At 30.9% G+C, this 16,003-nt stretch overlaps 1 long non-coding RNA gene across 1 annotated transcript; it reads right to left on the reverse strand.

Annotated features, from left to right (window-relative positions):
• Nucleotides 1-3,672: 3,672 nt before the first annotated feature.
• Nucleotides 3,673-4,297, reverse strand: LOC114077888. Its single transcript, XR_003579246.1, has 3 exons — nt 4,228-4,297; nt 3,858-3,950; nt 3,673-3,777 (listed from the first exon to the last, which is right to left on the reverse strand). It is a non-coding gene; the product is annotated as an uncharacterized LOC114077888 (long non-coding RNA).
• Between the last annotated feature and the right edge of the window lie 11,706 nt (nt 4,298-16,003).

Raw genomic sequence — 16,003 nt, forward strand, 5'->3', positions numbered from 1 at the left:
AGACATTTGGAGGGAGTCTTGGTGTGTCCTTGTATTGTTAACGAATGACTGGGTTGCTATATGATGTTAATGAAATCAATTGACTTTATGCCTAATGTTAATGAAGCATGGTTGTCCTATGTCTAATGTTAATGAACGCTATGTAAATGATTGAATGTGATGTACCTAGTCTAGGCTGATTCCTACAGAACACTAAGTGAGAGTAGTAGAATGGGATGCTACTTTTACATTACATTAGTGTAACTTGGTGTTATCTTAGGGGACGGTCTTTATATAAAGTTCTTAAATACATGGATGTTTCCTCTAGTAATTAATGTTGACTTGTTGAGCATTGATGAAAAAAGTATATCCTTATCTTTGGTAGTCTTAAGGATCACTTAGGTGCGTATTGAAGAGGTTGTATGGGAGGTCTCTTCATGTCTTATCTAGGTGGGTCTTAGGATAACTTTGGATAGAGGGTCTAAATGATTAATGATTTACTTAATGAATATGGTTATATATTAATAATAATGAAAGTATTACCTTGTATGTTGATGATAACTTTTTATAATGTCTTGTACATTTGATTCATGAAGTTTTTGCTAAAATAGCATGAAAATCATGCTTAAATTAAAAATTCCTTTTTAAAGCATGTTTTTTCATATTGCCATACTTAATGCATTCATTGTACTAAATCCATATTCTTCTCTATTTCTATAAGTATAGGTTGAAGGAAGTGAGGATCTTAGAGTTGAAGTTTGGGAAGTAGATTGTTCTCTCAAGTTTCTTGGTACGTCCTCATATGTTTGAGGAGTGGATGTTATGTTTAGTTACTTTTTATTAAAGACTTTGTATTAGACATCAGTTTCTTTTATATGTAAGGGTTTTCACCCTATGATAATGAGATGTGTAGAGGATGACTTGTGATGATGAGACTTAATTAGTTTCTTATTATGTTTTATGAAAGAGTTTTATTTATTATTGTGGAAAATTTTAATTCCGCACTACTTTTCATACCTATGTGATGAATGAAACCTAAGAGGCTTGTACAAGACCTCCGAGAGGTCAAGTACGCCTTGTAACTCCTAGGGGGTACTCTTGGGTCGTTACAGGAAAATTGCTAGTAGTTATTACCATATCAAAGTCATCTTCTATATTCGAGCTCAAAGATTGGTTGATAGAGGGTGTATGTCCTATTTGGGTTTCATTCGGGAAAATAGTTTTGAGCCATCTCCCATGGTTTTATACTCGAAGTTCGAGAGCTTTCCGATGTATTTCTTGCTGATCTTCCAAGTTTTCCTCCAGATAGGGATATTGAATTTTCCATTTACTTGGAGTCGGGCACTAAGACCATCTCTATTGATTCTTGTCATATGGCTCCAGCTCAGTTGAAAGAATTGAATGATCACTTGCCGAATTTTTTGAGTAAGAGGTTTATTCACCCTAGTGTTTTTCTATGGATTGCTCCTGTGTTTATTGTGAGGAAGAAGGACGGATCCATGAGGATGTGCATTAATTATTGACAGTGAACAAATTTACAGTTTAGAACAAGTATCCCCTTTCTCATATGAATGATTTGTTATATAAGAGCATGCATCTCTATTTTCTAAGCTTGATCTACAAGAAAAATGACCTTTAGCAAAGGAAATCCCGTCGCTATAAGTCTAAATCTGGTCGTTATAACGACTGGTCAAAAGTTGGTCATCACCGGTCGTTAAAAGCTACGTCGTTAAAGGTTAATGATCGGATTGCACGACCGGTCGTTAAATATTATTTAACGACAACAATTAATCCGGTCGTTACACTTGCTTACAACGACAAAATTTCTATTCTTTGATGGTCACATGGTCGTTAGAACCTTCAAGTAAAACAACAAACTAGGGGACTTGTAACTAATTTTAGCGACAAGAATTCCTGTCGTTGATTACAGTACTTTTATCGATCAAATTTATTGTCACAAATTTGATTCAAATTATTACATCTTATTTATAGTTTTTATTTTTTCCATTATTTATAAAAAGAACTAAATATCAGTTCATATTTTTCACATCCAATTGAAAATTTGATATAAAATTACATAGTTAATATTAACGAACACATTGATTTAACTACTTGAAACTTATATGTTCAATACAATATCTAAAAAAAAGCATACACATTTTCAACATAATAAAACATATGTGTTCGACATCTATCAAATCCTAGCTAGAAATTAAGAAAATGACATTATAGATAACTACAGAAAACGTCTCTGCACCAACAATAAAAATATATTATTCTTTTCTGCACGCGCCACATTATCTTTCACATCTTGTTCTTTAATATTCAAAATCTTCATCTGTCAAAAGAATAATTTGAGGTAAACTAATTAGTAACGGAAAAGTTGAACTTAAGGATTAATTCTCTGTAATAGTAAAATACATAGATCAAGATGAAGCATGAAGCCGACATTTAATTAGTTTCTCTTTCATTCCTGATTTATTTTCTGATGTATATATATATACACAACTAGAAACAAATTTAAAGTTCTAGTTCATGAACTCTAGATAATTTCTCTACCCAACCCTTCAACATTGAGGATCTCCACTGGCAGCCAGCAAGATTTGTATTACTTTCACATTAACATCTCATACAGAAGGTGGTTGATGCTTCCTCATTTAAATATTTATTTAACTGTATGTTTGTGGATAAGTTGAAGGAAAGAAAACATAGATAAGTTGTTGAAATGGAGAACGCAAGTGGATCAGAAGAAACAAGCTTGCATCTGGATGACTAGCAGGAAGTTAGAAAAATTTAAAAAACTAATAACCTAGTGGAGAATGACACAGACATGATCAAATATATTTAAAGTTGCAGGTCAACAGAGAAAGGATAATGTGGAAGTGTGTGATGTTTGAGATTAACTACTAATACTACAATAATAAGGGTAGATTATATTGACAGTGATATTATAGAGGAAATGGTTTTACAAGGACCTAATCAGATGACAGATCCTAGTTTTCTTCCAACAACTATATACAGAACAATAAGCATATTGACACCTACGTTTACATTTGAAGATGTTATAACAATATCATTGGTATATACAGAAACAAACATAAAATCAATCTTTTAGCTTTGTGGATATTATAAGTAAAGTGACATCGATTTTAGTTATATACAGAAATACCAGAGTGATAATGCCAGAATATTTAAGATAACACAATGCACTAAAAAGGAAAAGAGATAACTCACAACTGCAATAACAAAGCCCTTATAAACGAGGAGTATTTGGAAACATCATTTCATTCACAAATTAACATCATGTAATAATAACTAATAGAATATTTACTAACCTGATGGAATGAATGGAACTGATGAAGACTGACGGATCACTATATTTCCAAGTTGTTCATATTTACTCTCTAGAATATCCATGCGTTTTTGTAGTGATTCCTTTTCTTTTCGAGTTGTTTTAAGCTCTTCCCACAATGTAGCCTTTGAGGTGATACCTCCTTTTAACTCCTTAGTTCTTATTCCACCACCAAATCCAACTACGTGACTTTTACATTATGGTCTAAAGCACCTTTCCACTACCTCAATATTAGTAAGAGATGGTTCAGATTGTACAAGCTCGTGAATTTCAGCCTATAAAACATAAAAATATTTAAATAACGCAATGAACTAAGTAAGAGTAAGGAAATTGATATATAAACATACATATTTTTCAGCAGTTTCAGGTTCAACAAGCTCATTTCCCTTCTTACGTGTCTCAAAGAAAATAGTTTCCATGTTTGGTGGATTACCATCTTTGCCTCCCTTCACGATTTAAAAATAAGTCATAAGATATTTTATAGAGATAGGAGAGGTTTCCTTGTAGGGTTGCACAATTTACTTACCATTTCGTAAACAATCTCTCTAATAGGCTTGTTACCCATACGATGAGGCATACACAACTTAGACCTATTGACTGAGTTTCTTGTACTTGCATCCTGCATTAACAACACAACACCGAAATTAATCACAATCTTGTTTAATGATTCTATATTTAATGTGTACTTTTAAGCTCAGTGGGAAGAGGGTAAAAGAGAATAGAAGTACAAAAACACACCATTGCAATTTTCTTTGGTAAATCATGTGGATAGAAGACATCAAAAAATTTTAACGAAATCAAAACTCAATTTGAATGTGGTATAAATTATTCCAAAAAACTAATCATATGTAATTAGAAACAAAATGATATTTGTTAATTACTATATGAAGTCTTACCTTAAATTTATCAGATAAAAAATGTTCCTTGACCTACCATTCCCAATCACTCTTATCTACTCCCTTCAGCACTTCTTTAACAACATCGTGCAATGATTTAGATTTCAAATTCTTGTGCAGTGATCCTCTCCAGTTATTCCAAAGCTTTCTCGTATGTTGCAAAACATTATCTCTTTGATCATTCATGTCACCACTGTCAAACTTCTCCTAAAATAGAAAAAATACCAACAAAATCTATTGAATAAGGGAAAACAAGGCATCAAAGTATAGATCACCTAATAGGAAAGTAACCTAGAAATTTCAGGAACAGAAATCAAAATTTAATAACAACCACAATTTGTCTGTATAAAACATATAGTTTACTTACATAACTATTGTATAGTGTTTAAAAAAGCGTAAAGAGTAAAATACCGACACAAGCGAGTTGACTTGAAGCATGACGTGAAGGAACAAAAATTACTATAGTTGAATCCTCAATCCTATCTTGTTGGGAGAAGAAAATGAACTTAGCATAAATTTTAGGAGATCACTAAGCTTAAATAGTTCAATTCTATTATAGAGAAGTAAAGCCACATGGATTTTACCAGGTAATGACTGTACACTTTTATTTTGTCCTGTATAATCAAACAAGCTATAACACAAATTCAAGGTTGGGAAAGGACAAATACAACATGATCAGGAGAGATAATAGATGAAGTTTTTGTTAGTTATTTCTAGTCTGTGTTAGGTGATTCAATAGTTACAGAATCTTTCTTCTTCTTGAAAAGAAAGCAAGCCACAACAGTAGCATAATTAAAAAGGTCGTGTATAATGGGTGAAAGAGTGAAAAAAAACCGAGGACTTTGTAAGTGACAAGCTTTAATAATGGCTCAACAATCTGATGATTTTGGTTTTTTATTATTTATGATGCTTCACGTATTGTAGTGGATCGAGATACTTTTCAAGTTGTACATGACATTTTCAAAATAGGGATGATGTTGAAACAAGTAAATGCTACCATAATTTAAACTATCCCTAAGGTCTCAACATTGACCAATGTTAAGTCAATATAGACCTACTTCATGTTCTAATATGATCTACAATGTATATTCAAGTAAATGTATATTCAACTAAAAAAAAGAGATTTATACTATGGGTATCTAATTAGAAGAAGTTATAAACAATAAGAATATTATTGTCTATGGAGATACAATGAGAAAGAATAGGATTTGTGTCAGATCAATACTCAACAAAATACATATCAATACACTGCTATGACTGAGAAATGTCCATATTTTGCTAAGATAAAGGTTACACATTGAAATTATAACATAAACTTGAAAAACAATAATTGATAGTTTTTACCAACTGCATGATCATATTAACTATAGCCACATTAAACTAATAACAACATCCAAAGGAGTTACAGTGGAAGAATAAAGTTAAATTTTCAAAAGCCTCTTATTAGAAGGTAGTGGGAAGAGATTTAACTATCAAATAGGCTAACGAGAAAAGACAAAATGTGAGAATTTTTATCTATCTATTCAAACTGAGTAACTATACTTTGTTATTAAAGGAGAAAGAATGTGAAATCAATAGTCTCGTGTTTCAAACTGAAAAAACCAATAGTTTTTGAAAAGGGATTCTTGACAGTTATTAGTAAAAAGAAGATATAGATATGTTTGTAATCCTTACAGTAACAGCTGCCCACATGTGCTCAAGCTTATGCTCTTCGATGTCCATCCATGAGTGTACCCGCAGTGGGCACATATTACGATCACGAACTAGCAAACCCAAGTGTCTCGTAAATGAGGTGTGATTCTGCCCGACGACTCGATTTTGATAGAAAGTGACTTTTAATTTTTCTCCAGGTCTCAGTCGCAAAACTCTTACAAATATTTGTTCCCCTCACATTCTTTGCCCTTTCTATTTCACATGGACCTGCAAAATCTATAGTAAGGAAAACCAAACAAGAAGTCGAATTCCACTGTAGCACAAAGCGAGGAAGGAGGCAACTGGAACATACTTCTAAGAAGGAATCTAAATTACTGGGATAAGGAGAGTTCTATAGGATTTGTTGCTCTCCTAACTTCATATAAAGATCTTATTAACAGTGAAGATAGCTTGATATGGGAGGGGAAATAATTTTGTTACTCTTAGATTCTCAAGGCCTATTGAAGCGAGGCAAGATAATGTTTTAGCTCCTTTATAGGTAACAATGCAGAAACTAATAGAAATTACATAGAAGAAAGTACATACTAGTTTCAATTCCCTCAATATCTTGTACCACTTCAACCACTTTTTTTGCTTTTCTTGATTCAAACAAACCTGCAAATCTAACTGTAAGTCAAAATGCCCAAGAAATCAATTCAGCTTACTAAAAAAAGTTACACAAATAAAATAAAATAGTAGTATCACTTCTTTGATCCTGCCGAGACACTTCAGTCACTTTTTTAGCCTTGTCAAATTCAAAAAGACCTGTAAATTTTGATTCAAGTCAATCGATATAAGAAGTTCATTCCCATTACTAACACGAAGGATACAATAGAAATTAAATAAAGCAAATGAAAGCAGTTACTAAGACAGATAAATGTTATTAATATTGTCCTTATCTCGAATGTCCTTGTTCCTGAAAATGCTAGTCAGTGCAGACCTATCGCGTGTTGCATTGTGATCTACAAAGTCATCTTGAAACTGATATGTCAGAAACTAAAATACGTTGTAAATTACTTGGTGGCAGAAAATTGGTCAGCTTTTGTTCCAGGGAGATCTATGGTCCAAAATGTCTTAATATATCATGACTTATGAAGGAATTACAATAGGAAAACCAGACTCAGGTGTTTGATGAAGATGGATCTCCGAAAAGCATATGACATGCTGAGCTGGGAATTTTAGAGGAAGCTTAATTTGGTTATGAGTTTCCAGATGGCTTTGTGAAGCTGATGATGATATGTAACACATCCCATTTATTCTGTTATGGTGAATGGGGTAGAAGATGGTTATTTCGAGGAAAAGCGAGGAATACGATAAGGCGACCCCATGTCTTCACTACTATGTATATTGGTTATGGAGTCCTTAAATACGGTCTTTAAGATTGTGAGGGGCTTACCAGGCTTCAGATTTCATCCTGTATGTAAAAAATTTAAGCTTACAATATGTTTACTGGAGGAACACTACATAAGGAACTTCTTCTAATTTAAATATTATGGGTTTCACAGTGGGTACTTTTCCAGTAAGAATTTGGCCCTACCACTTTCCTCTAAGAAATTAGGCAAATTGAAGCCATCAATTACCTGAAAAATTCACTCTAAGGATCAAGAATGACTATGGAAAGATGCTATCATATGCTAACGTATCTATTGCAGATGGAAGCAAGGCAATATAATTTTTTGACTGCTTTACAAGTAACAACAAGAAAACATTACATAAAAGAAAATACATACTAGTTTCAGTTTCCTTAGCACCTTGAGCCACTTCAAACACTTTTTTTGCTTTTCTAGATTCAAACGGACGTGCAAATTTAAGTGCAAGTTATAAAAACTAACACTTCAATTCAACTAACAAAAAAAAGTTAAAAAATAAAATAAAATACCAGCATCACTTTTTTGAGCAGATCGAGGCACTCCAATCACTCTTTTTGACTTATGAAATCCAATGCACCTGCAAATTTTGACGGAAGTCAACTAAAATAAGAAGTTCATGCCCATTATTAATAACGGAAAGAATACAAAGGAGATTAAGTACAGAAAGCTAAGCAAAATTTTTTGATCAAATACATTAATCGGACTAACTCTTTTGCAAATTATCACTTCTTTGAGCATCTCGAGTAACTTCTGCTTCTTGAAAGAGGGTGTCAATTGTCTTCCATTGGATAAAAATTAGGAGGCACGGGGATACTAGTCTTTCCTGCCTTATTTCGACTAGAAGTTGTTGTAGTATTTCTATTTTTGCCAATCAGAGTCGGTTTTTCAACATTAATCCCTAAGCTTTGTCCTCGATCCCTTGCATCACCGGTAAAAGTATGTTGATTCATTTCAGCTCCTTGACTGAAGGGAGCATTGTCTTCCTTTTCATCAAATGCGGATGTACATGGAAACTATTGTCTGCTAGCTTATTCGACTTAGAAGTTATGGCATTGTAACTTCTATTTTTGGCAATCGAAGTCCTTTGTTCAGCATTAACTCTTGTAGTGCTCATAAATTTCAAACTTTGACCTAATCCCTTTGCTAAGGCACCAGGCTGAATGAGTCCATGCTTGGGAATTTTTTAAGCTTGTCCCATTTCATACTGCAGAGTTTTTGAGGGATTCATGTCAACCTAATAAAAAATAATAATAACAATAATAATTATAATAATAATAATAATAACAATAATAATAATAATAATAATAATAAAACAACAAAAGATCAGATAGGTAAGGAAGTTTTTCATAAAATGAAATGTGAACTGAAAACGCATTCAGAAAAAGACACATGTACAACACAGGTTCCTCGCATGAACCGTTACTACTTTAGTAAAATCAAGGTAACATTAAAGTCCAAGATTTTTAAACAACTAGTTAACATATCCGCGCTTTGCGCGGACCTCTTTAGATTTATGAATAATTTTTTTTTTGTTTAAATGTTTTGAGTCAAATATTATTATCATTGAACCCAATAAATTATATTTTTCAATATGCTTTTAGTATTTTAAATACAGTTGATTTCGTATAATCTATTTGGTAAGTTATCTTTGGAAACATGTAAAGAAAGAAAAATAATTTCATGGAAATTTTCTTTTTGTTTATGCGGCTGTAGTAAATTCTAAATTATATTTTAGGAGGGAGTTAAATTATACAGTGTTCATAAAAAAATATGAATGAATAAAGTTACTCTAAATAAACAGATAACCAATAATTTAATAAATTAGAAAACATATCATATATATATATATGTGTGTGTGTGTGTGTGTGTGTGTGTGTGTGAGAATGAAATTCCTAGAGTGCAAATATACAACTAATTTCAAGTCATGCTTATAATATTATTTTATCTAATATAATTACATCTTTTAGAATCAATTGCTTGTAAAATAATAAAAGGTTGACTTTTATTTTGGTGAAAATCATCTTCGGTATATTGAGAAATCATGTCAACACTACATAAGCAATTCAATAGGAGTATCATATTTGCATTATTCAACTAACAATATACTCTACTTAATTTTTTTAATTTAACATGAATCTAATATGAAAAGCAAACATTCAATATTAAATAAAAAATAGCAACACAATAATTATTATTACAGAACGAAAAAAAAACAACAGTTGCGATATACCAAAACTGTTAATAAACACTTATAAATTTATAATATATAAAAAAATTAAAAATACTAATAAAAATACAAAAACTCTATAGAAAATCTCTTTAAAATTGTTACTTGTACCAACTAAGTAAGATAAGAAAAACTATATAACTTGCACATTAATTACTTTAGGGGGTTATCCACACGAAAGGTTTTGAAGTCATGAATATTATTAATAAACAATTAAAAATAAAAGTTACATATATAAAAAAAATGTCAATTATGCAGAATAATACTTTTAAGTAATTATTTGAAGAGGAAATTTTGAAAATATATTTTACGATATCACACTGGTGAAGAAAAATAAATAACATGCTAAATAATTTAGAGAAAAGATAAATGTGATCGGAGGTGATAGAAATGTACCACATCATCTTATTTATTTCTAACATTGTAATTTTATATGTAAATAGATATATTGGTCGTAAGTAAATAATAAAGAGAAAATAACTTAAAATACTTTTTGTAATTGTTATACTGAAATTATAATCAGAAAAAGGTCAAAAAAAAAAGGAAAAGAAAATGAAAAATTAATCTATTAGGATTGGAAATTAGAACGATGTGAGTTATGGATGAGTATTATTTACTCCTAATAAAGTAGTATGTGAAAAGTTTTTGTTGTAAATGTTTCTCTATTAATAAAAATTATTTTTAATTAATTGAGTAAATTACTTTTACAAAAAAATCAATTAATTTAAATAAGAAAAAAGGTCAAAAAAAGAAGATAAATGTCACATCACTTTTTTTTATGTATCTCATTTTCAATAATTAAGAGAAGTTAAATAAATTACACTTTTTAGTTTTAATATAATTAATGTGACTAAGGGGAAATTTTTTCTTCATTATTTTCATTAAATAATTTATTTATTCATTAAATTTTTTAAAAGTACTAAAAAATGATTAATGTACTTTTTGTTTAGTCTATGACTATTTTTTAATATGATAAACTACATCATATATTTTTTAGGGGCATCAATATGCAATAGCTATAAGAAATGTATCATGTGCAATATTATATGTCAACTGTGACAAAAATTGAAATATTAATTAGAACTTGACGAAAAATTACATAAAAATAAAACTGTATAACTTTCATCTTCATTCATTCACATAATAATAATAATAATAATAATAATAATAATAATAAGAATAAGATAAAGAGCAAAGTGAAATGAAGAAAATAATGTTAATTGAGCTTTCTAATGTGTTGAATAGTAGAGTTTCATAATTTAATTTTTGTTGAATAACATGAAATTATATATCTAATCAAAAAAAATATAACCAAAACAATACATGAATGAATTAATCTTCAAAATATTTGGAAATCATTCAAACTTTTTTACTAATATGACCATCTTCTTGATGAAATCTTGAAATAATTATGATTCCTTCTTCATTTTCATAAACTTGTACCAAACTAATGCAAACATCAATTTGATGAATCTTGAAGAATATATCTATGATCTTTATCAATATGAAGATCATATGGTGAACTTATTAAGTACATGATTGATGAAAAAGATAAAGAAAAAAAATGTAAAAGAGGAAAAAACTATACTAATAAAAATAAAGAATGAGAAAATGAGAATGATCATTGAACATAGATAGTTGTTATTTATTGTTTGTGTAAACCATAAGAATAATTAAAAATAAGTTGAAGAGACATATTATTCAAGTAGGGAATGTAAATAGATGGAGGTTTTGTTGTAACTTATTAGGTATAATTAGAATAATAAATATGAATAAATTTTTCAATTAATAAACAAATTATTTAATGAAAAGGAATGAAAAAAAAATTAAAAAGGGAGGAAAAAAAGAAACTGAAATGGAGGCCATAGAGAGGTGTCACATCAACTCCTCTATGATCCTCCTTTATATATATATATTGATTTTTCACAGAAAATACTGTAAAGAATCATTACCATAAAAAATTAATTAAGTAACAGCAAACATGATGAAGCTGCAAACCTTAATGAGTTCTTTTTCTTTTCATTTGAGTAGATTTATCTAACTCTTCTAAGTCATCATCCTTTTTTTCCAATATATCAAATGAATAACGCGGTTGAACATTTTGCACTATATGCCAACCTTTATTCGAATGATCGATAACATAAAATACCTGTGATGCTTGGCTGGCTAATACAAATGGTTCATTTATCTTCAAACATCGCCGACGGTTAACACATACAAAGCCGTATTCATCCATTTTAACTCCCCTCTTCTGATCATACACATCAAACCATGTAAATCGGAATAAAGTCACTCTTCTCTCCCCAACAAAATGTAATTCAAGAACCTCGGTTAACTAGCCATAGTAATTCATACGCGTTTGCTCTTCACCAGTCTCACCTACTACAACTATCCCACAATTCTGAGTTTTCAAATATTTATCATACTCTTGCACATGAAGCCTATATCCATTAACAATATGTCCTTTGAATCTTGTCACATATGGAAGAGGACCACGTGATAATGATAGCAAATCTGCCATTCTCTTACTATTATCATGTTTGTACAACTCTGCAACCTAAAAACATCACATACCCTTTTAGAAAATTATATTTCTATAGTTGATTAAATAAAATTGATTAATTTCTACTCACCTTTTTTTGTAACCAACTAATGAATTGTCTATTCCACTCCACATCTGAACTTTGCTGAGAGGTCTCACTATGAATTTGTGAAAATTCTCTACAATGAATTGAAGTTCTACATGTTATTTTAAGTTGAAATATGGATAAGATAGAAGTAAATTATATGATTTAATCAAGACTTACTCGAGAAATGGTTGAATTTCATCACAGTTCTTCAAAATATAAAAATGTGGCTCTTCCAAATCAGGTGAATCAAGTTTGTCTGGTGAACTACCCTTTAAACTTTTTCCAGGATCACAAAATATGGTTAAACCACCCTCAGATTCAGTTACCCCACCATCATAGTAACTGTCTTTATTGTATTCAAATACATTGAACATAATGTCATACATTCAACTGCTAAATATCCTTCTACAATAAAACCTTCAGGGTGAGCGATATTACCAATAAAACACTTCAAAAAGTATAGGTAGCTCTCTATTTGATACATCCATCGATATTGAACTGGTCCAGCAATCTTAGCTTCATTAGGTAAATGAATAGACAAGTGCACCATGACATAAAAAAAAAGCAGGAGGAAACACCTTTTCTAACTTGCATAGTGTTATTGGTATTTGGGCTTCTATTTGTTCCAACTCCTGTATGCTCAAGCATTTTGCTCCAAGAACTTTGAAAAAAATAGACAACTCAATAACTGGTTCAGAAACAGATTTGCAAAGCATACCACGCATGGGAAGTGGGAGTAAATTCTGTAGAATTATATGACAATCATGGCTTTTTAATCCTGAATTTTTTTATCCTTAAGGTTGATGTATTGAGAAATATTTGAGGAAAATCCATGTGGGACTTTTAAAATTTTCAAATATTTGAAAAAATTTTGCTTCCTTCAACAGATAATGTATAAGATGCTGTCGGCAACTCATATTCATCTCCATTTTGTATTGGATGCAATTCTCTTCGTATATCCATTTCTTCTAAATCCAATCGAGTACTCAATGTGTCTTTTGTTTTTCCTTTGATATCTAAAATTTTCCCCAAATTATTGTCACATATATTCTTCTCAATGTGCATCATATCAAGATTACCCCTTTTCTTATGCGATATTTTAATCTTTTTCTGTGGATCCTTTGTTAATGGCAACCCATCTAAATCAACAACTTGATCAAGTATATCAGCACCAGATAACATTTTTGGTGGTAGCCTATGCTCAATAGTGTTATCAAATGACACTTTATCATTTCTCCATTTGTGATTAAGAGGAAGATAGCGTCTGTGGCCCATATAACACTGTTTTTTGGCATTGCTTAGCCATGTAAAGAATGTTTTCTTATTGCAACATGGGCAAGCCAATTTTCCTTTTGTACTCCTTCCAGACAAATTTGGATACGCTGGAAATTCGTTAATGGTCCACAACAAAGATGCATGTAACTGAAAATTCTTTCTAGTTGATGCATCGAATATCTCCACTCCAGTTTCCCATAATTCATTCAACTCCTCTATTAAAGGTTTTAGATAGACATCAATTGCATCACCAGGACTATTAGGACCAGGTATAAGCATTGACAAAATAAAATTCTATTGCTTCATGCAAAGCCAAGGGGGCAAATTATAAGGAACAAGTACCACAGGCCAAATGTTGTAGGGAGTTCTCGACCCAAATGGTTGAAAACCATCACTAGCAAGTTCAAGCTGCACATTACGAGGTTCAGCTGCAAAAGATGGGTGAAGTTCATCAAAACTTTTCCATGCCATTGAATCGGCTGGATGCCTCATTATTCCATCATCAACTCTTTTTTCATGATGCCATGACATCAAAGGAGATGTCTTTGAGCACATAAATGATCTTTGAACTCTTGGCTTTAGAGGAAAATAACGTAAAATCTTGTAGGGTATCTTTTTTCCTTTTTTTAGTTTTGTTTCCCCACTATGTTTTGCATCCTTCCATCTAGATGCACCACAAACTTTGAACGACTGAAGACAATTACCATCCTTCCAATATAACATGCAATCATTCTTACATGCATCAATCTTCTTATAAGAAAGCCCAAGATCTCGAATTACCTTCTTTGCCTCATAATGTGAATCCGGTAAGTTTGTTCCATCAAGCATTAAATCATCTTTCAAAAACTTTAATAGCATCGTAAATGACTCATTACTCCAGTGACCAATACTTTTAAGGTGGAGCAATTTAATCATAGTAGAAAGTTTAGAAACTTTTGCACTTTCATATAATGGTAGATCAAGATCTTTTAATAACCTCTAAAATCTTTTTGCTTCGGCATTTGGTTCCTCCTCCCGAAGATCATCACCAGTACTATTATTCATATTATCTCCATCAAAATCAGGGTATAAATCTCTTAGCAACCCATGTATTTCCTCCTCACCATCATCCTCTTCAATTTCATTGTCATCTACAAATTCAAAATCTGATTGTGCTTCACCTGACATCTCCCCATGGTGATACCAAAGAGTATAACTTGTTATAATCTCATGTACTATTAAATGTGACCTAACTACAACACGAGTTCTAGAAGTTGCATTACCACATTTAATACATGGACAACGGATCAACATTGGTTCTCCTAATTTTGTAAAAGAATCATCCAAGAACTTCTCTACCCCATCTATATAAGCATTAGCAAGTCTATCGTTAATAAGTTCCATCCATTGTTTATTAGGCGCCATAACCTTCGTGCACGTAAAATAGTTATAAAAATTCATTAGTATCACAAGCAGGTAGTAATAATTAGACATTTACTTTTAGAGTTGTAGATTCATGTGCAGTAGATGCACATCGTTATATACGGATTACAAGAAAAAATCAAGACACAAATACTTAATCGATACTTAAACAAGAAGCACACATAAATACTTGCAACATGGCATTAAAATGTTACACAAATTGGAATAGTCAAATTACATGAAAAAAGTTTACCAATGTGAAGAAATTCAACAATAAATAGTAAAAGACACAAATATTTCAAAATAATAACTTTTGAATGTACATTCTAAACTTCAATAATATGTTTAATTATTTATAAAAATCTTGTGTAAAATGATATAAATTTAATTATGGCTACTCTTTTTCTTGAGTGTATGACAGCACCATATTTGCAGATGATTCTGAAGCAAATGAAGGAATCAAATGGTGACTATATGAGATATATATATACCAAGATCTGCTTGCAACTAAACTTCTAAACAATAACAAAGGTATTGACAACATATGTTATTAATGTAAAATTACAGCGCAGGAATCCAACAATCAATTGCATTTCTTTAAAAGTTGGAAAACTCATAAAGATCATCTGGTTTATAGTTTCTACATTTATGGTTATGAGATGAATATACAAAGTAGGTTCACAAAAAAATTATAAAATTACACACAAAGGTTAGATAAGTCGTACAATCTAATCCTCGTTATATTTATAGAAGTGTATGTGAAGATCAAAGAAAAAAGATGAAATATTTCATATTTTTCTGTTTGTAGCATTTAAATTGTTACAGTTCTGCAATTTTTTTATTACGTGTACTGAACACATCAATGTTTGGACAATGGTATTACCATTACTCAAAAATCAATTGAACACACTAGAAGATGGCGACTACCTGTACCTTTTAAAAATGGTTGATAGGACCAGATTGAAAAACATAGCAAAAAGAACTACAAAAAATATTTGGACAAATACATCAAATATTTTCAAAAACATATCAGTAAAGAAGAAATGTTAAGAAAAAAGATATACCTTACAAACCAAATCAACACAGAGCCTTCAAAAGAATAGTTTTGTAGTCACTTTCAACAACAAGATCACCACCAAAAAATTTAAAATCATAATCTACACCAACCAAGATAGAAATAA

This window comes from Solanum pennellii, chromosome 7 (assembly GCF_001406875.1).
Source record: "Solanum pennellii chromosome 7, SPENNV200".
Classification (NCBI taxonomy): Eukaryota; Viridiplantae; Streptophyta; class Magnoliopsida; order Solanales; family Solanaceae; genus Solanum; species Solanum pennellii.